Below are 27,825 nucleotides of genomic sequence, written 5' to 3'. Positions count from 1 at the left end.
GACCACGGCGCCTTCGATGGTGGTTGCCGCGGCGGCGCTGGATCCAGATGCGGTCGGTGCAGCTGGTCTGCGCGACGTGGCCTGGCCCGGGAGCGGCGGAGGGTTGATTGCGTCCATGTCAGGGAGGACGCGGGGGGCTCCGGTGGCCGGAGATGGGTGGGGGCGGCAGAATCGGGACCGGCGGGTGGAACGGAAGCAGGAAAGGGACGAGCTGAAAGTTCCTTCGCGCCAAGGGGGGAAATGGATGGAGGCCACGCTCGCACAGCCCCTCCGACCCGAGAACTTGGGGGTTGCACGGCGCGAATCGGGGCGGCCCGGATTTGTTTTTTGGAAATGGGGGTCCGATGCGGGATCTGAATGGTCCCTTTTTTAGCCTCCGAACCGGAAGTCGGCAGTTATTATGCGGATGGGGTCCGATGGGGGGTCTGCTAGAGATGCTCTTATGGAGGCAAACTTTCTGCTGGCAAGGTTGAAAATGCATCAGGGATACTTCGTCTCCAGCTCCGCCCCTGGTAGTGGGGTTGGGATCTGACATGAGGAGGTGGAGGTACGGTGGACGAGGGATGTGGGGTTGGGATCCGACATGAGGAGGTGGAGGTGGACGAGGGATGAGCAGTGGTCAAAGGTGAGAGAGACGAGAGGGGGTAAGACAACATTGAGGTTGAAAATGCGAAGATCAGCCTGCCCACTATGTATTTGAGAAGGCTGATTTGCAACCAGTACCCTAAGTTTTAAAGGTAGTATGATGAAAAAGAATGTGGTACCCATTTCTTCATATTACTTACTTCAAATTTAGTGATCATAATATCTCTTTGTAATTTTATTCTTCCTTTTTCCAGGTATAAAAAAATAGTGTTTATGCAAGATGAAGAAATTGCAAAAAACCTTTGTGAACGGTAGAAGATAGCATGCTAGGGCAAACATCTAAAATCCTTCCCAGTGACGTGGAGTCATGGAGTATAATTAAGATGGTGATGGATTATTGTTAGGGTCCTGGTCAGCATATGAACAGCCATGGCGACTATGGAGTTTACTGTTTTTGTCTCTTGCTGCAAAATAATGCTCTGGAAGCACACATAACCTCAAGAATAGAGCTGAGCTATTTCTATTGGATGTGTGATTAGTAAACCAAGATGAATTTCCTGGTCTCGATACAAATTATTTATACATAGCTCTCATCACAAGTATTACTCTGTGACTGTTTGGTTATCTTTTCTACCTCTTTATCCAGTTCTGAATACCTGCTTTCTTCTCTATATTTCTAGGCTGAGAACAGTATTCAATTTGTTCATTTATGTTCCAGTATTAATATTACTATATTAGATGTCAAATTGTTCTGACTTAATTTATTTATATCTTGTATTTGCTGGGTCATTTGTCACTATTAACAATCCTTTACATCCGACAATATTGGTTCCGACATCAATAGCTCCATTTAACATTATAGCAGATTGGTGATCTCTGTTCATTATTCACCCAAACAAAAAAATTATTGTGTTGTGCATAACTCGATGAGGAATTGCATCTGTCTAGATCTTGGTGTGAAAGCATGTTCAGATGTTGTTAGATTGGACTTACGAATTTCTTCATTAATATCAACAAAATAAGAAGTCTAGACAGGTTGTGATGCATGGATAAAGCTGGATATTTATTACTATGTGGGAAGTGCATATACCAATGCATCGTAGTGTCATTTTCGACATATTTGACTAAGCGTATAGAATACACACAATTCATTGGCCAATAAAGAAATGAAAGGTTTAAACTATATTAATGGCTAAATGTAAAATGATATGTTCATGAAACTTCTCTGCACCTCAAGCGAAAATTTGGAATTATTTTCTTGGAGAAAAATGCTGGAACATATCTTATATTTGTCGTCCGTCATAGAATTGTGAATTTATAGGATGCAGACCTTTCAGTACCGAAAATGTGATGGCCTAAATATTTCCATAAGAGCGAGCCTTTCATTCGAAATAATCCCTGGTGCTAGAGGGGTTTTCCTTTGATAAGTCTATGTGTGTACCTTTTGGTTTGGAACTTACATGTTGATATTTACATGAGATAGATTCCTGGATAGTACTGAATTGGTACATGAGAATTATACATGTATCTACGTATGGATATCACTTTTTTTCTTAACTTAGATGTAGATGTGTAAAGGGGATACTTGCCTGTATATACAGTCTATTTTATTTTTGTTGTTTTGGCATAAAAAAGTGCTTTGAAGATTGTCCTGAGTAGATGAACATATTTATTTCAAGGCAATACAAGTTTTCTTTATTGGTTTCCTCAATGAAGCGGTGAATAACTATACCATCGAAGCTACTCCCCAGCTTCTAGGCATGTTGTAAAGTCCCTTCTTGTAAAACGAATATGTCAAACTCTTGTGCTCTCTTGTGTGCTCTTATACCAATCCGAAGACAAAACAATTGCCAGTTTCAACACTACTTTTTTCTTGGTAAATAGTATTGACTGTGGCAAAATCGTTGTTGTAGTGGAGTACTCCTGTCTCTGAATTGTTGGAATCTCTAAGATCCAGTTCGATTTAATTGTACAGATGTTAAGATGTATCAGACACTGGTGAAATGAAGACCACTTTCGTTTAGTTGCACTGTTGCATCCGGCAATGGGCTGGTGTAGGCCTGAACTGTTGAAGTGAGTTGAACAGATTAATAGAACTGCTTATGGCGCACCCTTTATTTTACTTCCTACCAGGTATTCATTAAATATTAAATTATGGTTGTTATGTAGTTCATGGGATACAGATATGTTAGATTGAGGAAATTAAGTATTTAATTCATTTTATCACTGCTTAGAATCGAAGCATCATATCGGCATAATTTCTTTCGTAAGAATGTTAGAAACATCTGGTGCCCCTGAGAGCTTGATGTCGTGCCATAAAACTAGTGTTGTTGTATTTGCTATATAAATACCAGGTTTACTCACATTCTTGTTTAGGCTATTTACGAGTTGATTGAATAATTCTTTGCTGAGGTGTGCACTTCATTGATGTATTGTTGTGTATGTAGGCATATTTTGACACAAAAATCTAACTTGTAGAGTGTGGTTTGTTATACCGATTACTGTATCATTGTTAGCTATTTGTGATGCAATTATTTTCTTTGCTCTATCAATGTAGTGTACCTTTAATTCAAATTGAGAAACAAATTTATTTTGGACAATTACCGCACCATGTATGCTGAGAAACTGTACAAGCTTTCGAATTTTCTTGGATTTTTATATATTATTATTTTATTGGATATTTTTTGTTCTTTCTTCATGAAGGACAGACGCGGAAATGTGCGCTTCTATGATCTAGTAGATTCATATGCACCTATAAGCCAAAACACCGAGGCTGATGTTCAAGGGAGCTACAGGGGAGGATCGTGTGGATGCCCACTCTGTTTCTTTCCTTGGCCTGGATCAAAAAGCACGTGTGGTGCCCAACCACACGGTTGAAATGGGATTTGCAATGAGACATTTCTACCCAGCGCTTCGTCTCTAATGATGAGCCCTCTTGGTTGTTGTTCCGGGTGCACTCGCGGGCTAGAAAACACTGCCAGCGTTGCCTTGTAGACGAATAGGCACTCAGTCTGTGCTTCTACTAAATCTGAACTCAACGGCAAGACACTACATTGGAGTGCCTTTGCAATGCTGTGTATACCAACTTATCGGGATCTTGTAGCGGACACGAAAAATCTCGCAAAAAGTAGACTTGAGTATAATTTTCACTGTATTCCTAATGCATCTCACTCCTAATAATTATCAGTATCCACTATGTTTTGCCAACATCATAACATTCGAACTCCCTCTAGACTCTCGACACCATCCCACATGATTAGTTGTATGAGTTCTTCACACTATCTCTCTTAAAGTAGGAAAAGAGGAGCAGGTTCTGTTTAATGCACGACAACGACCCACCAGAGCACATGTTGTTTCACAGCCGATCAAATGGCTACAATATCATTGTCAAAAGCAACATACTAGGGTAAGAAAAACTTGCCATTTCACCCCTAGTCTAGTTGTTACAATCCAAGTTCCATAATATATAAGCTACTTTAGAAAAATAAAATAGTTTGCTAAAACGGCTTAATTGTGGAATAGAGTGATATATGTTAAAAGATTAAGACGAAATAAATAAATAAATATGTTAGAGAATCTATTTACTATCTACCTATCTATTATACACTAAAAGCACAATACGGGGGTCTAAAATAGAGGCGCCAGGTAGTTCCACATATGCTGGAAAAAAATTAACCATTGATTTTAAATTTTAACGGTTGAGATTTAAAAGTTAATGCGTAAAAAATATTGCGCCTAGCAGGTACGAAATAAGTCCAAGTCACGCATAATGCTTATTAGACCCGTTATCCCATTTATGGGCAGCAGTGCAGTTGTGTGATTCTGTTTTATGGATATACATTGAGTCCATCTCCATCACGTTTATAAGCTAGACTAGATGGCTCACGTAGTTTTTTTTTAGATGCATGCAGCTCAAGCTGTTTCAACGATTAAAGCCTTCGTACGATTTGGCCGGACTACCATGTCAAGGTCTTTGAGCCGTGAAGAGTCCTTGCCATATACGGTCTATGACACATGTGAATATACAGTCTACAACAAATGATTTGAAGGGTATTTATTTTCCTACTTAAAATAGTATGTAGCGTTGAACATGGACTCTTACAAAGGAAATACAAGGGCGTGATAGGGCAAGTACATGTAGAGTAGAATTGGGACGTACAAAAATATGAATACAGATCCTGGTGGGGAGGCCGGAGCGGGAGTGGGGCGACCCCCATGGGGATTGGCGAGAGAGGTATATGGTGAACGGCTGGGAGGACGGAGATGGAGGAGGAGAAGATTTTAATTTGTAATTCAAATTTGCAGGCCAATTTTGCAATGTTGATATGCATTAGAGATTTTAAAAAAATAAGCGGTACAAGAATTTCGGGTTGGAGGAAGTACTATTTTTCTTCACATCATACCACTGAATACCCAATGAAGAGATAATTCAAAATTTTATTTCACACTTGACATTTATTACATATCATTTACCATGATTATGTAAGTGTACTTCTTCATAACACATAATATGGAATATTAATTTATTTCTCGACATATTTGAGATTATGCCATCGCATTTGAGAGGGCCGCCATGCTAGTTATACACTAAAAGTAAATACAGGTCTGAAATAGAGACATGAGGTTAATTCACATCATTTTAATTATCTAATTCGTTTGATTTTGGTGGGACCTAATTATAACAGCTGAGATCAATAGAATTTCTTTCACCTATGTATGTACAAGGCTATTGTCGGCCACGTATTTTGCCACCCGCATGTAGGCTCTAGAGTCAACCGTGATTGCAGACCTTAAAGGACTTGATCTGTATTAGTGAGATATTGTTCGGCCTAGCTATACACACTTAACAATCAAGTGACTAATCTACGTTGTCCCAAAAATTTGACCATATCTACGAGCCATGCAAGTATTGGTCGAAACAAAACCATATCATGCACTGAGCCAGATATTGGGTTGGCAGTCCGAGCCAATATTTAACTCGCAACCAGTTCCTTCGATATACAAGTTGCAATTGTACTCCCTCCGTATTTTTTAGTTCGCATTCCAAGTTTAGTCAAAGTCAAACATTTTAAAATTTAAGAAAAAACATAAGAAAAAATATTAACATCCATAATACCAATTGTGCATATATTTTAAATTATAGATGTTTATATACTTTTCCTAAATATTTGACAATTTTTTAAAAAGTTTGACTTTAACTGAATTAAGAACGCGAAGTAATAATGAACGGGGGAGTACTCCATATGATGATGTTACACGTGACCTTGTCTATTCTATATTAAAAGCACAATACGTGGGTCCAAAATAGAGGTACTACGTTGATCGAGATCATATGAATTATTTTAACTGTTAAATCAGTAATTTCAAGGGATAAGATTTTAAAAATTACATAACATATACGCACATATATTTTATGGATATACACTTTAACATCTGCCTGACACCCTCCCTAGAAAAGAAAAACAAAAGGAGTAGTCCGGAAACTACATGTACAAGCACCTTGGAGTGTTTCTAACCAATAAAATCATCACGCCTATTGCACGTGAAAGGAAAAGTTGAAATTGCTTTTTTGGTTTGGATTATCCAAACAAATTGTATGGCAGATAAAAATGTCTAGATTTTAATTGGTATGTAGAGTGGCCGAATATACAAAAACTAATACCCATACGAAAGGAATTTATAGAAAATTGATCTAATCAATATCTATCCATGTACATATAATGTGGTAACAAAAATTGGATCACACTTTATTTAAGACACAAACAGTTGGCATGATATAAGGTTCGTCGGCATACAAATTGACATGCCGAGCACTCCAAGATGGCCGTTGACATACATGTTGGCATGCAGGGGTTTCAGGGAGACAATGTCGGCATACATGCCATCATGCAGAGGATGCCCGCCGGAAAAACCATAGCCGTTGGCATATATTACTGTTGCTATACTAACGGAAGCCTGACGGTGGTAGGTGTATGCTGGTCACCACATTAGATGCCTTGGGTATATACAACGGTAGGAATTTAGGGAAAAAATGATCACATCAGTACATGCAGACATGCCTAGCGCTTTAAAATGATGGTCGACATACCTGGCACAGAACATCAGCACAAATGCCATTATGCCGAGGGTGTCCGTCAGCAAAACTATAGCCATCGACAGTTCTGCTCACCGGCTGTCGGTGTATGTTGAAGGCCACGTTAGAGACCTTTGGCAACATACCTATTTCTTTTTTATTTTAATATTATTTCCTGCTACTTATTGCCAGTGTTACTGTGCTAGTTACATTTAAAAACTTCATAGCTAGACGTGCATGCATCATATAGTGACACAAATAAATACACATTTTCCACGAACTTAAATATATGCATCTGACATTCTGACCAGCATGAGTCCTAGGCAAAGAAAATCTAGAGGTAGACTTATATGGAGTTGGCAATACACAAAAAAATAAGACACTGTAACCAATTAAGTCGCCGTATTGACAAAAGGAGTTTTTTTTCTAATAGATCGACATGACAAGTTGACAACGCTGCCTAATAGTATGCCCGATTCACTTCTTTCCTTAGCCTGTGTTAAACTATAAGTGGATTGCCTAGCTTTTTCCATCAGATCAGTCTTTTGGAATAGTTGGTTAGTGCATAAACTTAATATGGTATCAGAGTCAGGGTCTCAAGTTTGAGTCCTTATTTTCACAATTTATTCTATATAAATTATTGTTATCCCCTCCTGACTACGTGTTGACTTGTCTTTGCCAAACAGGTGCATGTTTTGATTAGCGCTCACCGCTTTGCTTCTCTCATTAGCCTTTTTTTTGGAGATGGAACACACGATTCCATTAATCAACAAGATCAGCTAAATTGCTGGCCACCAGGACACGAACATCGTTTGGCAGCGATTCAGGCCACACCTGCCTTGGATCACGCCGACTCGCACCATAGGCCGCAAGGGCATGTGACAAGTTATTACACTCTCTAGGTGCAAAAGAAACTGAAATTGAATTAAAATGCAGATGCATGAATATACGGATGTCTCGGTAGAGTACTCTTTCAGGTGTGAGATCGAAGCTGGTGCTTTGTAGTGCTCTCACCAGGTTTTGCGAGTCAGACTCAATCTGGACAGCCACCATGCCCCATTCTGCTGTTGTTTGGAGCGCTTGCATGCTCGCTTCAGCTTCCGCATGTGCTGCACTTGACACATTTGCCAGGAAGCCAGCCCCAGACCTCCGTATCGTGCATGTGTTATCTCTGACTGTAAATCCCCACCCTCCTTGGCCAGTTGTACTTGTGAATGCACCATCTGTGTTTATTTTCAGTACATTGCCCTCTGGGTACTGCCATTGACTCATTCTTCTCTCCTTTTCTGTTTCTCCTTTCTTCTCTCATTAGCCCCTTTCTTCTCTCATTAGCCTGGATACAGGTGCATGTGTGGGGCCCGACCATACGGTCTAAGTTGCATTTTCAGTGCGGAATTTCTGCCCAGCGCTTCGTCTCTAATGATGAGCCCCCCTAGCTGTTGCTGCTGGTACACTCGCGGATCCGAAAACACCACGAGCTTTGACTGGTATACGAGGAGATGCTCAGTCTGTACTTCTACCGAATCTGAACTCAACAGCATGACAACACATTGGCGTGCCTTTGCGATGCTTTGTATACCAACTCGTCAGGATCTTCTAGCGGACATAAACAATCTCGCAAAATATAGACTTGAGTGTGATTTCCACCGTATTCCCAATACATCTCACGCCTATTAATTATCTGTAACCGCTATGTTTTGCCAACATCGTAGCGTGAGTTTTTGAACTCGCTGTAGACTCAAGACAGTACACCATCCCCACATGATCAGTTGTATGAGTTCTTCACACTACCCTGTTTTAAATGAGGGAAGAAGAGCAAATTCTGTTTAATGCATGGCAACGACCCACCGGAGCACATCTTGTTCCACAACCGATCAAATTAACTGCAACATCGTTATCAAAAACAACATAGTAGGAAAAGAAAAACTTGGCCATTAAACTTCAGTCTATTTGCTATATGTTTAAAGCATAAGATGAAATAATTAAACATGGAAACTAGTGAATATAACAAAAATAAAGTCTTCTCTAGAATTTTGTAGTCTTCAGTGATCTAAATAAACATAACTGACTGCGGTAAACTGCCATTTTAACCCCCCTTAAAGCCATCTCAAACCCATTCTAGGCCACCACGAAGCCTCACCAGATTCGATTTTTTTCCGTGGATAGCTCACTATGCAATATACCATCTATACGTGCTCCTCCCTTGAGGAGTCCTCCCCTTGAGGTATTTCATATTTTTGTATATTTTATTTACTAAGGACTTTTAACTTAAATGTGATAACTAACGGATTTTTTTAGCATCTTTGTGTAAAAGAGAAAATGGTATTGATTATAATCTAGTAGATGTTAGCACTACAGGCATAATATCTTCATAACTGAAATTGAAACTTTACTCGCTATCTCTCTGCAAATTTAGCTCATCCAAGTCATGAGACTCCCGTAAACTTTGACCCTGATTTGCAAATTGTACACGGATTGTTAGTGTCGGATCATTCCTGATTTGCAAACAAAAGAGGGCTCGCTCATGCTGCTAATCCTTTTCAATGTTGTAGGTGATATGCTTGCTAGTTATACCTGGAGTTAAGCGTAGATGCACCATTACAAGCTAGTGTGCAACATCTAATGGAAGATAGCTTGGCGTTACTCCAATAGACGGATGATACTATAGCTTTCATTGATCTGGATATTGAGCAAGAGAAATATTTCAAACTTCTCTTCTGCATTTTCAACAGTTATTAAGACTACGAATAATTTTTACGAGGACAGCTTATTTTATCTAAAAAAGACCAACAAACATGAAGTTCGATATAGAAAAATAAAACGTCCAGTTGTAAATAGGATTAATATCTTCCACATGTCTTTTGATACCTTGACATCCGCTAAAACTTTACTGGGAAATTGTAGATGACATATTCGAGAGGAGAATGTATTGGGGAAATGACTTTGTAGTTGTAAAGAACAAGATTTGTTCCAAAGTGCTATACTTGAGGATGAAGGGATGTAATTATACTAAAACTGATAGGAGTCTATCATTTTGGAACAGTTGCAACGCAAGAACTAATCAATTCTCATAGACCATGCATGTCGCGTGAGGCCATGCCATTACCATGTCTTCACGAAAATCGAAACCATAATGGCTCACACAAAGAAAGATCCAAAAAAGTTTGACTTTGGATGCCATCTCACTTTCTATATATACACTAGTACATCTTTGCAGTCAGTATGTACCCGTTAACTCTGCATTTTCTCTATGAACTACAAAGCACTATGGGTATTTTTTTCCGTTCCATCCGAAGTGAAATGAGACAGTGGAGAAAACTAAGTCCATAGGTTTTATTTAGCCAGTTCAGTGCATCCATGGTTACTTGCCTGAAGCTTTTGATATCCGGGGGCGCACCAACTTGATTACCACGTGAGAGGTTATCATCCAAAGGGGCGACGCTGCTGATGGGGAGTTCACCGCGGTTCGGCGTATTCGGGAAATGACTTCTGCTGTGCGAAGCATCCCTGGAGACAAAATGGATGGGAACGCGACAATGATGCAGAAGTTGTAGCAGGGAAGAAGCATGTAACTAGAAGTGTGCATTGCCTTGGATATGCTAAACAGGCTTGTGATTGACATGGAGTTTATGCGGACCACGAGCATGCCGATGCGTTTAACTAAGAAACTAATGTATGCCACACTTATATCATTGTAATCGCTCACATGTCCATGACTAATTTTTTTTTTTGAATGTAACAGTTTCGAAATAAAAAGAAATGGTAGCACTAAACATAACCATGCATCTTTTTTACAACAAATAAATGTTTCATACCTTTCATGTACTTTTGAACTTTCATGGAGGAAATATCAACTCTTTGCCAAAGGCACGGAAATGAAAGTGTCATTTCTCCATGTAAAATTACGTTTAAATAAAGACTCGAGCAATTACAGTGTGACATGAGTCATGAGATTCTCTAAGTTTTAACAATCTTGTGAGTCTACATGTCTTCCGCTCATGAATTCTTAAATCTATATGAAATTTGAGGATCATAAAGTTTTGCTCCCATTTTTTTTCGAGGCATTGTTCTCTTTGCTCTCCTCGGTTTGTGAGGATATTTATGGTACCATTCGAGGAACCGAAAGAACATGGACAACGATACGATGGTAGACATAAGGCCGTGGGCCTCTCTCACGCACTTATAGAAGACCCAAATAACTCAAGAGGCCCATAAACCCATGGCTGAAACAATCATCCATATCCATCCTTGCACATCCCCTCCAGCCGACAGCCACGACCCAAGAGACAACAACATGAGGCGGCGATGTCGACAGCAACGGCGACGGCGGAGGACAAGAAGCCCAGAGCAGCGGCGGCGTGGCGAGGAGGTAGCGTAGGAAGCAGGTACTTGTATTTCTGTCCTCCCCCCTTTTCTTCATCTTGATTCGATTCGCGAGTATCGCCAAGCCCCTTTCCACTGCCAATGGCCGATTTCATTCCTTGACTTTGTTGTGTGATGTCAAGGTTTAATTATGGTATACGAGATTGGCGAATTCGTTTGGCCGTTCTTAGTACTAGCTTCAACACTTGGCCGTGAACCCATGGCCCATGTGCGTTATCCTGCTGAACCATGCTGAAAGTTGCAGCCACTGTTTTATCCTGCTGAACCATGCTGAAAGTTGCAGCCACTGTTGAAATAAATTGCCTACATCTTTCTATCAGCTCGGGCTTTTGGAATAGTTAGTTAGTGCATACAATTCAATATGGTATCAGAGCAAGAGGTCATAGGATCAAATCCTGGCCAACGCAAGAATTAAAAAGAAATATTGCGGCTCCCCAAACATGCGTCACAATAGGCCAAAGGGAAAAGACGTAGGGTGAGTGTTGAAATAAATTGCCTACATCTTTCTATCAGCTCGGGCTTTTGGAATAGTTGGTTAGTGCATGCAATTCAATAGTTAGCACTTGGTTACTTCGTTTTTATAAGATAACATCAATCACTCAGTGAATAAGCGGTTGAACGTTATGGGTATACAAAGAGGGCTCATGCAGACATCATGCTTTCCACCAGATATTTGTTGGATTATTAGGCAATTTTCGTGTGAGTTTAATTACCGAAAGCAACATTACAGATGCACAAGCATACTTAACCACACACATCAGACTAAGCACATCCATCAGATCTGAACATGGAACAAGTAGCAGTGCAAGGTAGGAGAGGAAAAGCACGTACATCGCGACCGGAAAGGTCGCACCAGTAGCAGCACCACCACCATGAGAGTTGTTGATGTCGCCCATGGTGTAGTCGGATCTGTCGATGAAGCAGCCGAACCGTCGAAGAAGAAGACGAACAGCAGCGAGCAGACGCGCCGAGACGCTCCCCAAAAACCTTATCACCCGTTTCCCGGTGCAGGATCTCAACGGACGAGGTTTCGGAGGCCTGCTCTCCCGGACGGCCGTGCACGCAGTCGCCGGGATGGGGAAGACTAGAGAGTAGCACAGCAAAAGGAACTTCGCGAGAGAGATAGATCTAAGAGCACTGTTCTCCAGATCTGATCGGTCTCCTTGTATAGCCTGGAAGGAGAGTCGCCCCGACCGCGTTGACATGCGTAGGAAGCCAGGGACACGCGGCGAGCATGCACATGCAGGCCGACACGTACTCAACACAGTTGGTGCACCAAGCAAAAATTTAGGCTTCCTTGAGTGTGTCTCGAACTCGAACTCGAGTCACGAAACGCGACGTGCGTGCGTGACGAGGCGAGGCGAGGCGGGGCGGGCGGAGGAGGAGGAGTGCGCGAGGGCTCCTTCTATTCTCACTCACTTGGAATGACTAGAACAGCAGCCCTTATATACCACTCCAACTCTCTCCCAACTAGCAATGTGGGACTAAACTTTGTCCCCCAAGGCTGTCCCAAGCCGCCAACGTGATGGGCCTTGAGATTTCAGGAATTGTAGACCACATGGGCTGCCTTATTGGGCTGCAGCCCATCTACATTTAACAATCCCCCACCGAGATCTCATATGCACATCGGATGACACATTAGTTCCATTCATCGTTTAATATACCCGCACTTCATTGGAGACTGTTAAGTTGAACTTCCACCTAGGCAAGGTGCTACGCTTGACTACAACCGAATAATGGACTATGCCTTGAATTGTCGGTCTTTGTGCAGCAAGTTTCGCTCAATGCCGGCACGGTACTAGGCTACCATAGCCTTCCCTCGGGTGGAGCTTATAAGTCATACTCCTCGGCCCTTCATGAGCTTACTAGAGATTCACCCAAATCTCCCACACTATGACCGAGTAGTGTCACTCATATAGGTGTGTTCTTCAAAAGATCGCCTCGTAGGACAGCGTCTTCGCTCATCAAGAGCCGCTCAGAACACATTAAGACATTGTCAACCTGCCTTACAGTAGCTATGAGAGAATTGCATCTGCAGCGGAGTGGGAGTATTAAATTTTCTCTCAACTCAGTTGCTCCGGTTTGTTTTCCCAGGTCCTAGTTCACGGAATTTCCGATCACATAGATTGGTTTACCCCCTCGGCAACTCAAGTGGGTCTCAAACCCATCTCCCTCGATGCAAGGTCTATCATGTTTCTTGATAGTCCTTTTGTGAAAGGATCAGCCAGATTTTTAGCACTTTGGACATAATCCAATGCTATCACTCCGGAGTTCTTCAGTTTTCTGACAGACTTCAATCTCCTCTTGATATGTTTGGAACTTTTCATATTATCCTTAGAACTTTTCACTTTGATAATCACAGTTTGATTATCACAGTTCATGAGGATAGCCGGTATTGGTTTTTCAACCATAGGCAAGTCCATCAAGAGCTCATGAAGCCATTCCGCTTCGACAGTAGCTGTATCTAATGCTGCGAGTTATGCTTCCATAGTTGATCTCGTTAAGATGGTCTGCTTACAAGACTTCCAGGAAACAGCGCCACCACCAAGAGTGAAAACATATCCACTTGTGGCCTTCATTTTAGCATCAGAAATCCAATTCGAATCACTATATCCTTCAAGTCCTCTTGGATACCCGGTATAATGAATTCCATAACTCATGGTTCCCTTTAGATAGCGCATCACTCTCTCAAGAGCATGCCAATGATCATCTCCCGGGTTGGCCACAAACCGGCTAAGTTTGCATACAGTAAACGAGATATCAGGCCTCGTAGCGCAAGCTAAATACATGAGTGAACCAATGATTTGAGAGTATCTTAATTGATCTCTAGTTGCCTTCTCATTCTTTCGAAGCAAGACACTAGGATCATAAGGTGTGAGAGAAGATTTGCAATCAGCATAGCCAAATCTGTTCAACACCTTCTCAACATAATGAGATTGCACAAGAGTAATCCCATTATTCTCATCTCTCAATAGCTTGATGTTCAATATAACATCAGCTTCTCCAAGATCTTTCATCTCGAAACACTGAGATACGAAGGTTTTTACCTCCTTAATCACTTTGAGACTTGTCCCAAGAATTAGTATGTCATCCACATACAAGCATAGGACAACGCCCTCACCCCCACCATGGCGGTAGTACACACATTTGTCAGCTTCATTAACAACAAAACCCACAGATGTCAAAGTTCTTTCAAACTTCTCATGCCATTGTTTGGGTGCTTGTTTTAGACCATACAAAGATTTCTTTAATTTACACACCTTTCTTTCTTGACCTTGTAGTACGAAACCATCAGGCTGTTCCATGTAAATTGCCTCGTCCAACTCTCCATTTAGGAAAGCCGTCTTAACGTCCATTTGATGAACGAGAAGACCGTGTGAGGCAGCCAATGACAGTAGTACTCAAATGGTGGTCAATCTCGCCACAGGTGAGTAGGTATCGAAGAAATCTTCGCCTTCCTTTTGGGTATAGCCTTGGGCTACAAGCCGAGCTTTGTACTTCTCAATAGTACCATCAGCTCGAAGCTTCTGCTTAAATACCCATTTACATCCTACAGGTTTGCACCCATAAGGACACTCAGTTAACTCCCACGTTCCATTAGCCAAGATGGAATCCATCTCGCTTTGAACCGCTTCATTCCAGTAGTCTGCATCAGGAGATGCGAGAGCTTCTGAAATGGTAGTGGGAGTGTCATCCACAAGATATACAATGAAATCATTACCAAAAGACTTTACAGTCCTTTGCCTCTTACTCCTTGTGGGAGCTTCATTGTCATCTTCATCAGAATCTGAACTCTCATCATCAGATTCCTCATCAGACTCTATAGGAGTTTCATGTATCGGATCAGATTCCCAACTAGACATGCCATGCATATCTCTCATAGGAAATATATCCTCAAAGAATGTAGCATCTCTTGATTCAAAGATGGTGCCAACATTCATGTCGTCCACTCCAGATTTCACCACAAGAAATCTATAAGCAATGCTATAGGCAGCATAGCCAAGAAAGACACAGTCCACGGTTTTTGGTCCAAGCTTTCGCTTTTTGGTGATTGGCAAATTCACTTTAGCCAAACAACCCCAAGTTCGTAGGTAGGAGAGTGTTGGTCTTTTCTTTTCCCATTCCTCATACGGGGTAATCTCTTTATTCTTGGTTGGAACACGGTTTAGGACATGACACGAAGTCAATATAGCCTCCCCCCACCATTCCTTGGATAAACCCGAAACATCTAACATGGCGTTTGTTAAGCTTCATGCACTAGCCACTTGAACCAAAAGTTCGAACTGATGGAAAGGGCTAGGAAATCCACATATACACTTCACAACACCCCCACTCGCGTGTGACGGGAGAAGAGAAAGTCAACACGTGAAAGAAGAAGAGCACACCGAAACAGCGGTGGCTAAAGAGGGGGCAACAGCAATTTTTAGGCTTAATTGCGAAAACCATGTGAAAGGCGAGGATTTGAACTTGAGACCTAGGGCTCGATACCATGTTAAGCTTCATGCACTAGCCACTTGAACCAAAAGTCCGAAGCTGATGGAAAGGGCTAGGCAATCCACATATACACTTCACAACGGCGTTAACCAAATCCGTTAGAGTACGGTTTTTCCTTTCCGCAATCCCATTGGATTGTGGGGAATTGGGAGGCGTCCTCTCATGGATTATACCATGTTCCGCACAGAATAAATTGAACTCATTAGAAAAGTACTATCCACCACGATCGGACCGAACCCTTTTTATCTTTCTTTCAAGTTGATTCTCAACTTCAGCCTTATAGATTTTAAAGAAATTAAGAGCCTCATCTTTAGTTTTCAGGAGATACACATAACAGTACCTAGTGGAATCATCAATCAAAGTCATGAAATATTTCTTTCCACCTCTTGTCAACTCACCATTCATCTCACATAGATCTGAATGCACGAGCTCTAGTGGTGCCAAGATTCTTTCCTTCGCAGGCTTGTGAGGCTTGCGAGACTGCTTTGCTTGCACACAAGCATGGCACTTAGAGCCTTTAACAAAGGTGAATTTTGGAATTAAACTCATATCAGCAAGCCGCGTCATACAACCGAAATTAACATGACAAAGTCGTGAATGCCAAACATTAGTTTCATTAACACTAGTGCTTACATGGTTCACAACATTATCACAGAAGTCTTCTAGAGAGAAGCGAAACATTCCCTCACATTCATATCCCTTTTCAACAAAAGTTCCATACTTAGACAGTACAACTTTATTGGACTCAAACACCAACTTAAACCCATCTTTCATAAGACGGGAGCCACTAACGAGATTCTTCTTGATAGAAGGGACATGCAGCACGTTCTTCAGTTGCACGATCTTTCCCGAAGTAAACTTCAGATCTACCGTGCCAACACCACGAACGATAGCATGTAACCCATTCCCCATCATTACTGAGGAACCTCGGGCCTGGTAAGAGGTAAATATGGAGATGTCAGCACACACATGAACATTGGCACCCGTATCAACCCACCATTCCGTGGGCTGAAACACCGAAAGAACAGTAGGTAATATATTACCATACCCTGTAGTTCCTTCCTCTGTGTTGCCAATGACCATGCTAACAGAATTTGAGTTCTGTCCAGCCTGACATTTCTTTCCTTTGCGTTGTGGACAGCGATTAGCCCAATGGCCTATCTCGCCACATACCCAGCAAGGATCTTTCTTCTCCGTTTTCCCCTTCTTCTTGAAGTTGGTAGTCTGGGAGACTCCCTTGTTCTTTCCCTTGGACTTGTGGGCATTTTTCCGCACCATATTGGCGGCGGAACGTCCCTCGGTTCCTCCGAGTGTGTTTGTCTTTTGCCCTCGCCTTCTCCTCAACATCCGGAGAGCCCATGATATTCTCAACGAGAGAACTCATGCCTCCGATGTTTCGAGAAGTGGCAAAGTTCCTCCATGAAGGGGAAGCTTAGCGACAATGCATCCCGCGACAAACTTGTCCGGTAGCTCACACTTGAGGAGCTCGAGTTCCTTTGCCATGATCCGTATCTCATGAGCATGTTCTACTACGGATCGGTTCTCAACCATTCACGTAGTCATTGAGCTGCTCCATAGCATACGATTCACCTCCCGGCATCGGCAACACCAAACTTAGCGTCCGAGTGCATCCCACGGTTCCTTCCCATTTCGGATGTGCGGATAAGCATCAACCAACTTGTCTCCAAGCACACTTAGGACGGCACCCACAAAGATTACGGTGGCATCCCCGAACGCTTTATCCTCGTCAGGAGTAAGCGGACCTCTGGGAGTACCTTCCGCAACTTGGTGCACGCCCATCGAAGTGAGCCACAAGAGGGTCTTACTCTGCCATCTCTTGAAATGAGAACCCGTAAACGGGCTCGGTTTGAGCGCAGCAGCAAAACCAGACGGTGAAAATTGCCTAAGCATATAAGGTTTTTGGATTGTTGGATTATTAGGCAATTTCCGTGTGAGTTTAATTACCGAAAGCAACATTACAGATGCACAAGCATACTTAACCACACACATCAGACTAAGCACATGCATCAGATCTGAACATGGAACAAGTAGCAGTGCAAGGTAGGAGAGGAAAAGCACGTACATCGCGACCGAAAAGGTCGCGCCAGTAGCAACACCACCACCATGGGAGTTGTTGATGTCGCCCATGGTGTAGTCGGATCTGTTGATGAAGCAGCCGAACCGTCGAAGAAGAAGACGAACAGCAGCGAGCAGTCGCGCCGAGACGCTCCCCAAAAACCTTATCGCCCGTCTTCCGGTGCAGGATCTCAACGGACGGGGTTTCGGAGGCCTGCTCTCCCGGACGGCCGTGCACGCTGTCGCCGTGATGGGGAAGACTAGAGAGTAGCACAGCAAAAGGAACTTCGCGAGAGAGATAGATCTAAGAGCACTGTTCTCCAGATCTGATCGGTCTCCTTGTATAGCCTGGAAGGAGAGTCGCCCCGACCGTGTTGACACGCGTAGGAAGCCAGGGACACGCGGCGAGCATGCACATGCAGGCCGACACGTACCCAACACAGTTGGTGCACCAAGCAAAAATTTAGGCTTCCTTGAGTGTGTCTCGAACTCGAACTCGAGTCATGAAACGCGACGTGCGTGACGAGGCGAGGCGGGGCGGGCGGAGGGGGAGGAGTGCGTGAGGGCTCCTTCTATTCTCACTCACTTGGAATGACTAGAACAGCAGCCCTTATATACCACTCCAACTCTCTCCCAACTAGCAATGTGGGACTAAACTTTGTCCCCCAAGGCTGTCCCAAGCTGCCAACGTGATGGGCCTTGAGATTTCAGGAATTGTAGACCACATGGGCTGCCTTATTGGGTTGCAGCCCGTCTACATTTAACAATATTAGGGAGGGAAAAGGCAATCGAATAACTTATAAGGAATGTTGTAGTTGTGACGGATCATCTGGCGCACTTCCTGCAGGCTTCGCATAAATACGACTGAAGGGTAACCTACATTTGTCTTTCAGATCAAAACAATTAGTACCATGGGACTAGCTAGTAGTGTTGCGTTCCGATTCAGGAAAACTCTATGTGTTTGCTAGATTTAGAAATTCAACAAAAGGGAACTGAATGCACAATGGTTATATCTTTGAGCCTAGAATTATCCTTTTTTGGAGGAGCATATTTTATCACCCTGGGCTCAGTTTTCTTCATATTTAGGTGTACTTGGAGTCTGCACATGTCAATCAGCTTCCATTGCCAACGAAGAAGTTCATCCAACATCTTCTCAAGGTCACATGCCTTACCTGCATCTAGTGGTTCAGGATGCTCTAATACGTATCTTTCTCAACTTCCTTGTGATTACTGAAAGTAACACTGGTAAACAATAATTTAGGTTAATATGCAGGGACCTTATGGATCCGAAGGGCCTTCAGAAGAGAAAATTAAGTGCTGGGAAATGGTTGCTCCAGAAGCACAATATATCCCCTTCAGGCAAATTGCAAATATCTGTATTGCAAAAAGTTCTAGGAAGCAAGATGCAGCAGTGGAATCACTGGAATAGTGGAATGTACAGATGGAGCATGTAGTGGAGATCGCTTCCTTTGTATTGTACACTACAGGTTTGTTCTTGCCTTCTTGGAGAGGATGTGCTCAGTGTTTATGTGTATGAGATACAGTTGGAGTCTACTTCCCAAGGAAATGGGTTGGGGAAGTTTCTAATGCAGTTGATTGAACCTGGCAAGGTGATCTATCTTCTTAAGCAGCTGCCTTCTGAATATTATGTTAAGATAGAGGCTTTCATGGCAGCTCTTCTGATTTATGCATGTTTCTTTTTGCCTGATTGCAATTTTGATGACATCTTGGCTTGAATGATCATAAAACTTATCTGCAGTGCATCTGCATATGCAGAGCCAAATGAGATCCATGATGCTAACAGTTCAAAAACCTAATACGGAAGCTATGGCTTTCTACAATAAGTTGAGGTACAGTGGTGAACTTCAAACTCTGTGCCGACAATTTTTTTGTTCTACTGCACCGAATGGGTGTACCTTTTTGTTGGTTAATTTTATGGTTTCTACTCCAGCTCTGTTTCAATATTTGAATCTAATTATTCTGTCTCACAGATATGCCATATCCTTTTTTTTTCGAGAAAACGCAAAAGACTTTTGCGTTTCATTGCATTGAAAAGATAGAGAGTTTTACAAGCCTCCTAAGAGGGAGGGAACAAAAAGGGGGGAAATACATCAGTGCACGTCCCAGGTTGTTGGCAGCACTACCCTTAAACCCTTAGCCCCTGCCTTAGCCCACTGAACTGCCTCCTCCATGATGTCGTCCACCAATCCAAAGATCGATGGCTGGCTTCTGTCGAACACGCAGGCATTGCGGTGTTTCCAAATGAGCCACAGCGTGAGTAGGGTGATGGAGTCCAGGCCTTTGCGCAGGATCTTGGGGGTTTTCTGCCTCGCTTTACGCCACCAGTCGTCCAGGGTTGCGTCGGCATCAGTTGGTGGCTGGCAGGTCATGCGCATGCGTGCCAACACCTCATGCCAGACCTGCCTAGAGAAGGGGCAGGCTAGGATGAGGTGATGCATCGTCTCCGGCAGCTGGTCGCACAGCAAGCACCTGGGGTGGTGCTGCAGTCCCCGCCGGGCCAGTCTCTCCGTGGTCCAGCAGCGGTCCATGCTCGCCAGCCAGCTGAAAAATTTGACGCGCGGCGGCGCCCAGGTCTTCCAGGTAAGTTTCCACGAGCTGGACATGGTCCTACCTCACCATCACGAGTGGATCTGCTGGTATTACTTTACCCAGAAACTAGTCTAGTTAAGACCAAGATATTTGTATCTTGACCCCTTCAATTATTGCAGATCAGGATTGGTACAAGCTATGAGATTTTGTGCAAGACATTTGAAGCTGAAGCTAAGTGCAAACTGGAGGTGCGTAGCATGTTCGATATTGAATAAAGTCACTTCTTACCTTCCAAGGCTACTGATTATGATGATCTGTGTGTCACGGATGGTATTGGTACTCACTATATTAAATACGAAATGGCTATGTTGGTATGCGGCTGCCCACGTTATTGTGATTTACTCCACGGGATGCTTGGTTTCATTTCTTTGAATGCTAAAATGAGCCAAATCACATGCTCTCAGAACCACCAAATTTGGAATCTTTGTTCCACTGAAAACTGACCATATCTGCCTACCATTAGCTATGATGGCAATAATTTTGTTAGGTTTCTGTTTTTGGCAAATATTTTGTGAGGTTGTGTTTTCAGTATGCTTTGCCTCCCTGTTTAACTTGTGGAGCCAAACTTAACCAAGACAGGGGGAACTAATGTGTTCACCCTGGTTCTGGTTACAGATTTTAGCATGCCTTTGACTTGCTATTTGGGCAGAAACTTACTATTTATCTGAACCTATATTGTATATATGGGCACCAGTGCATGTTGGAGTCTCTGATCTACCCTGAAAGAAGCACTACAAGTGTGTGCATCGGACCCACAGGTTTAGTCCACATTACGAAAGAGCTTCAGATCGACAATTCATACCAGTTCTGCGGTCACTTTACAGGCAGGTGATGCAGAAAGACAGGAAGAGAGATAACAGTCGCATATAGTTCAAGTGCGCCTTCTCCTTGGGGCTCTCTTCCCCTTGGTGGTCGTCGCCCCAGGAATCCAGGTGGTCTCCCTTTCCTCCAACTCCAACTGTTCCTCCTTGCCCTTCTCCTTAGCTGCAGAGGCAGCGGCAAGGGCCTTTTGCTCCCGCTTGTACCTGAGCATGAGTCTCTTGCGTGGTGGCAAGTGCTCCTCCTTGATCCCCATGTCGTCATCCGCCTTGGCCTTAGCCTTGCATATGCAGTGCTTGCCACGGACCCCACACTTGTTGCACATGTACTTCCTCCAATTGAAAGGGTACTTGGCTTGGTTGGACTCCATGCATAGTCCCTCCTCCTTGCCCTTCTCCCTAGCTGCGGAGGCGGCGACAGCAAGGGCCTTCTTCTCCCGCTTGTACCTGAGCATGAGCCTCTTGCGTGGTGGCAAGTGCTCCTCCTTGATCCCCGTGTCGTCATCCGCCTTGGCCTTAGCCTTGCATACACAGTGCTTGCCACGGAGCGCCCCACACTTGTTGCACATGTACTTCCTCCAATTGAAAGGGTCCCTGGCATGCTTGAACTCAACACATACGGCGTGGTGGCCCTTGTCTGCGTTGACGATCTTGCTCCAGTGGTTCATGACCGGGGTTGTCTTGCTACTCCCGCCCGTTGACATCCTGTCACTCTATGCTCAAGCTCTCATCCACACTCTTACTTCACCTCTATGGAATTCTTACCAACCTGATAATGATGATTATGATCGATATCTTGATCAAGGTACAAGAATTTGTAGGACGATTGAATTATTTTTCAGGATGCAAATAAATACTCTTGAACAGATAAGGATTGCCAAAGGAAGCAAAAAGTGATTTGAGAATGCATGGGGCGGCACGGTGTCATGTGAACCGTAACGCCTATCTGTGCTAGTGTCTTGCACAAATCCTTGGCGTAAACTGCCAGTGCCAAAAGCAACACGCCTGAGGTTTCTTGCAGTGGTGGTGGCTGTTCACACATTAATCCAGCAACCAGAGGCACCTGGTTCATGCCATGGCTATTTGCTTTTTAGATGGTAGCGGCTGCAGTTTCTGTAGTTTGCTAAAACCAATCTTGCTGATGCTATTGGTTAGTTCAAAAAGTTTCTTTCTTAGAAAAGAAGGATTTTATTGATGTTGCAGGCTCCAAGTGAGATGCCTGTATCATATGAAAAGGAGCAGCAGAATGTAAATTTGATGGTCGATGACTAGTGTAGTTATCTTTTCTTTAAAAGGTAAAAATAACAAGAAGCAATCATGGTCATGCTTACCAAATATGTTGTAATGCTACATTATAGTAGTTGGTAGCCTTGTATATGACAACGTACAAGGGTGTAAAACATTTAGAGTGTGGGAACAGAAAACCCACATTATGGAAAGATGTCCAACCAATGGGTGATAAAAAGAAAGTCAATTTAAGAATAAATTGCCAACTAGCGATGTGACCTTTTATTGAAAAATTTATCGTAGTTGTGGTTATCTCATACTCCAGAGAGTATAGTTCAAGGCATGACTATAGTTACTAGCATGGCATGTTACACATTACAGAGAGCACCGCAAGTTCAAATGTTAAAAGCGAGCAGGGACGGCCATAATTATAATATCCTCTAATTATGTGGATACATTAATCCCAATATTTATCTGATATGTTTGTACTGCTAGCTAGGAGTACCGGACGTTCAAACTGTAAAGAAAATGGATGTGTTTGTGGAAAATATTGATTTGATGCATGGTGGTTATATGACACTATGTTGTAACTCTAGAGTATAGTTAGTGTCCTAGCATGTCTCATGACACGAACAATACCAAAACACCGCTGCCTTGAGGGACGGGACTCAAGACTGGACTGGTAGTGAAACATGAATATGTTTCCTTCTACCATTTTCATACCTATGCATATCGTCCAATTCATATTGAGAGGTATTCTCACAATATGTTTTTGACTCGAGCAGTAAACATTAGGTTCACCATTGTGGGAATTGTGTCAAAAGATCCAAAGTTGAATCATCTCAGCCTTATAAACAAAATCAACATCATGCAGTATAATCCTAAAGCAAGGGATCACCATATAGTTTAGACCAGCCAAATTATCTTAGTGGCCAATGGGCAGTTACAGATATATGCTGAAGGGGTCACCAAACAGCAAAATATAAACAAGTGATATTACGGTGTTTAAATTTTTCTTAGCTTAACAAGAAATGAAGTGAACATTATCCCATCAACCAATTGTCGGGAGAGTAGCTTGCTTTATCACACGCGCGTCAATGTGTGTCTCGTTGTTGACGGGAACGTCGTCTCACAGTGAAAGAATATTAGGTCGTTATGAGTCATCGAAAAGTTAAACCTGAAGCTGAAGGTTTGATTCATGGTGAGGGCCTGAGGGGCTACCATTGCCCTCCTAAACATCCAACTACATGTTGGTTTTCATTGTGCATTATTGTCAAGTTCACTCGTACGTGCATAAATGGATTTTCCGTTAGCAGTAGAACATCAAGCAATAGTGCAGTTGAACATGGCACGCCTCCCCACTTCGTGGGACACCGGCCGCAACCAGGTACTCGAGCGCAACTCATGCAAGCTTCACACGTTTTTTTTTTAACAGGGAAGGTCCCGAAGGACTTAGAGCTTCATTCATTATAAGCGGTGGAGATAAATTTTCCATAAAGGGCCCTAAAGAAAGCGAGAATTGCAACATGACCCTTACATTTTGCACTAAGGACCTCAGAACAAAAGAGAGAAAACACGATCGAGTCCAACTCCTGCTCCACCACTGCAAGGCTCGCCGGAGCCAACCTCCACACCGACGGGGACAGAACCACTTGTGGTGTGGAGGTGGGAGCCAACTATGGCGAGACCGAAGGGCCTCCGAACTGGCAAGTAGGCCTGGAGGTTGTTTAAGTCCCGAGGGCGGCCTTGATTTGTCGCCGCCGCACAGGGTTGGAGGGGCTGCCTTTCAGCCATGGGATACGGCGATAGTGGCGCCGTGGAGAACCTCCGACAAGAAGTCGACGAGCTTCCCTGCTGCAGATGCGACGACCAGCCGGAGACAGCAAGCAGCAACTCCTCCCTCTCGTCACCCCGACGAGGAAGAAGAAGAAGCCTGTCGCTGCACCTCTGGCCACCAAATCCGTCCGAAACAGCCTTATTTACGGAGATCTTCGTCTCCCCCCACCGCCACATCTCCGGCTCCGACCACCGGAGCTCGAGAGAAGGAGAACAAGCCAGTGCTAGATCCGGCCGATGAGATCTGCCACTGCCCTCCCGGCATGAGCTCCACTGCCCGGAAGCAAACATGCAGATAGGGCTCCTGTGGATTTCTCCTTTTCTTCCCGATGTGCATACAACCCTTCCGCGACAGGCATCGTGTAACCTGACCCTGCGGTCCATCCGTGGCGGCTCCCCAATTCCGTCCTGCGTCCTGCCACACTGGTTTCGAGGCTCTCTTCCAACTCTGCGCCCCATCAATTTTTTTTTTTTTTTTTTTTTTTTGTAAATGTTGACGTTGATTAATCCAGTGACAAAATTTTGAAGCAGACACCATGCTAAGTTCTTTTAAGGAGACGTCAATTATTGCAATCCTGCTGTGAGAGAAGATGTGATCAATCAAGCACAAAACTTTCAGTGCATACTAAGTTGCTACCTACTACCTATGTTCCACAATGTAATACACGGACTAAAACGCTGTCACAAGTGACAACAAAACCCACCGATTCTCCTTTTTGGAAGGGGCTCATGGGAGTTAAGGATGATTTTTTTCTCTCGCGGCTCTTTCAAAGTTGGTAATGGTCAAAATACACGCTTTTGGGAGGACATATGGTTAGGTGACCAACCGCTAGCTAAGCAATACCCTTCGTTGTATAACATTGTCCGCCGGAGAAACGTTCTGGTTTCAGATGTTCTAACGAGTAATCCTCTGAATATCGAATTCAGGAGAACTTTATCTACTGATAAATGGGAGGTTTGGTTACTACTACTTCAGCGCCTAATCAGGGTTAACTTGATGGAAGATCCGGATGTTTTTGTCTGGAAATTAACTACCAATGGTGTTTTTTCGGTCAAATCCATGTACACAGACATGATAAATGGTCATACGATTTTCTTGCGCAAATATCTTTGGAAAATAAAGGTACCGCTGAAGATTAAGATTTTCATGTGGTTCCTTTATAAAAAAAGTAATTCTCAAAAAAGATAATCTCGCAAAAAGAAATTGGAATGGGGGTAAGAATTGTGTTTTCTATGACTCTAATGAAACCATAAACCACTTATTTTTCGATTGTCCCTTCGCAAAGCTAATCTGGAGAACAATCCAGTATACTTTTAATATCCCTCCACCGGCCAATGTTACAAATATGTTTGGAAATTGGCTAAACGGTGTTGATAAAATATCTAAAGCAAAGATTCGAACGGGTATTTGTGCTTTGATGTGGGCTATATGGAATTGTCGCAATGATATTGTCTTTAACAGAAGCTCAAATGCTAAATTTTTACAGGTTATCCGTATGGTTACGCACTGGATCCACGAATGGTCATACCTACTACCGGAGGCTCAGCGTGCACATATGGATTCTGGATGCAGCCGTCTGAAGACGGTTGCTCGGGATATCTACAATCAGGGTTGCTGGCAGCCTATTAAGAGATTGCAACTTGCATAATTATATTTTCTTTTTATTTTCCGCTGGTTAAGTTTTACGTACACCTTATGTGTCTCTTGAGTTGTATAACTTATTAACTTCTGAATATTAAACTATGCAATAAAACAGCTGTGTGCATCAATTGATGCAGAGTCTGGGGCGATGCTCCCATTTTTTTAAAAAAAACGGAGTGATATGCTTTGGCAAACTATTATTATTTGTTAAAACATACTAGATTATGAAACAGACACTGGCTACATCTTAGCACACGAAAAACTGTCGAGATGCCAATGCAACTCAACCTATAAAAGGTAGCAATTTTCCCCTTCGTGGCAAACATGGGAAAATCATGTCATTAAAATCGCAAAATACGTGGACATAAGAAACAAATGTAGCAAAGGGTTGGCCTTGGACAGAAAATGGATGTGAGTACGATGATCACTATGTTCTGGATGCCTCTCACACCTACCAATTCGTTGTAGCTACTCTCCCTTGCCAACATCCTCGCCGGAAACTTCAAACTCGCTCTAGGTCCAGTTTGTACATGCTCTTCACACTATAATCTTTCTTTTATAAAGGAGGAATGGTTCCAGAAAGTGTTTTTGGCTCCCGAGCTCCGGTGCTCTCGTCATTTTAAAAAAATATAAAATTATTTTTACAAGTTACTAAAAATCTGAAAATAATTTTGAGGATTGTCAATAATACATCTCACAATCATGCAAAATCCCAACACCGAAATTTGTTTTATTTTGTGCTAGAAAAAATGACAAAATCTGATATATTTGGAAGATTTGAAAATGACTACTCAGATCTATACTTTTATTATTTTTGTGTAGATCAGAGAATATAAAGTATTTGAAGTTGATATTTTACACGTTTGTGGAATACAACATTGACTATATACGAATTTACTTTCAGAAATTTTTTGAAAATCAAAAATATGATAGTTTATTTTTTTAAAAAAAATAGGATCACTGGTGCCCATGTGCGCTAAATCTGTATCCGAATGGTTCGGTTTAATGCATACATAGGCCCACATGAGCACATGCCATGCATAGCCCGTGAAATTACTATGTTGTTACAAGAAGCAGCATAAAAAGGTCACCACCGATCGTCCTCCTTTTCCATGCTAGCTAGGTAGGTACACTAACAAAAACCGATGCAGTACTTTAGGTTGCAATGATGTTTCAGTATAGGAAAATTCCGCTTCCGATTATTTACCTGCTTTCTTTCAATGGTATATAGTAGTTACGACAAAATTCATGCATTCGTATATTGCAAGACAAGTTCTCCAACACGGAAGTCCAAACGTACTGCCCATTACGTTCTTCTAGACCAGCTAACATCTCACAAATTTGCAGCTTACGTTCTTTTGATACCATTCTAAAACTTATTTCAAGGTGACATGTGAAGCTGCATCTCAATTACGAACTTACGAATTTGAAAATCATGGTGTGCACTACAGGAATGGCGCGATACGCCGAGGGCCTTTTATACACCGACAGTCAAAAGTCGGAGCCGTCGGCGTATAGCCCGGCCGGACCAGCCTGCCAATCCGACCCTCGGCGTAACGTTGTCGTCGGCGTAGCGAGGTATACGCCAAGGGCAGCCCTCGGCATACCTTTGGCCTAGGCGTAGACAAGGCTACGCTGACGGCCACCCTCGGCGTAGGCCATCCTTCAAATTTATCTAATTTTGTAAAAATCATAACTAATTCATATGACGTCAGAAAAATGCATATAAGGTATCAAAATGTTCAGAAAAACATCCTCTATCCGTTTATGTCAAAATAATGCATATTTGAATCATGTACAGTACCATGTTAGCATAGTAACAATTCAAACACTTTCCTATATGTCCCCGGGTTTCCGTTTTGGCCAGATGGCAATTTAAACGAAGTCAGAAAATCTCGCGGAGCCGTATGACGTCATTTTGTGTATCCTAGTAACCACTCCAAAAGTTGGAATTGGGATACGACAATTATTTTGGAAAACCCTTCACGAATAGTGCTATAAAGTCCGAAGTTCTATGGCTTTTAGGGGAGTAGGAAACGTCATGTGATACCGCATAGTTTGTCGGAACGAGGCCATATTTG

At 42.8% G+C, this 27,825-nt stretch overlaps 1 pseudogene; it reads left to right on the top strand.

Annotated features, from left to right (window-relative positions):
• Window positions 1–406: 406 nt before the first annotated feature.
• LOC124690726 lies at window positions 407–20,562 on the top strand (annotated as a pseudogene).
• Window positions 20,563–27,825: the final 7,263 nt, after the last annotated feature.

The sequence above is a fragment of the Lolium rigidum genome, chromosome 2, assembly GCF_022539505.1.
Source record: "Lolium rigidum isolate FL_2022 chromosome 2, APGP_CSIRO_Lrig_0.1, whole genome shotgun sequence".
Lineage (NCBI taxonomy): Eukaryota > Viridiplantae > Streptophyta > Magnoliopsida > Poales > Poaceae > Lolium > Lolium rigidum.
Note: the sequence above shows the minus strand (reverse complement) of the source record. Positions and strands in the feature narration are given on the sequence as shown.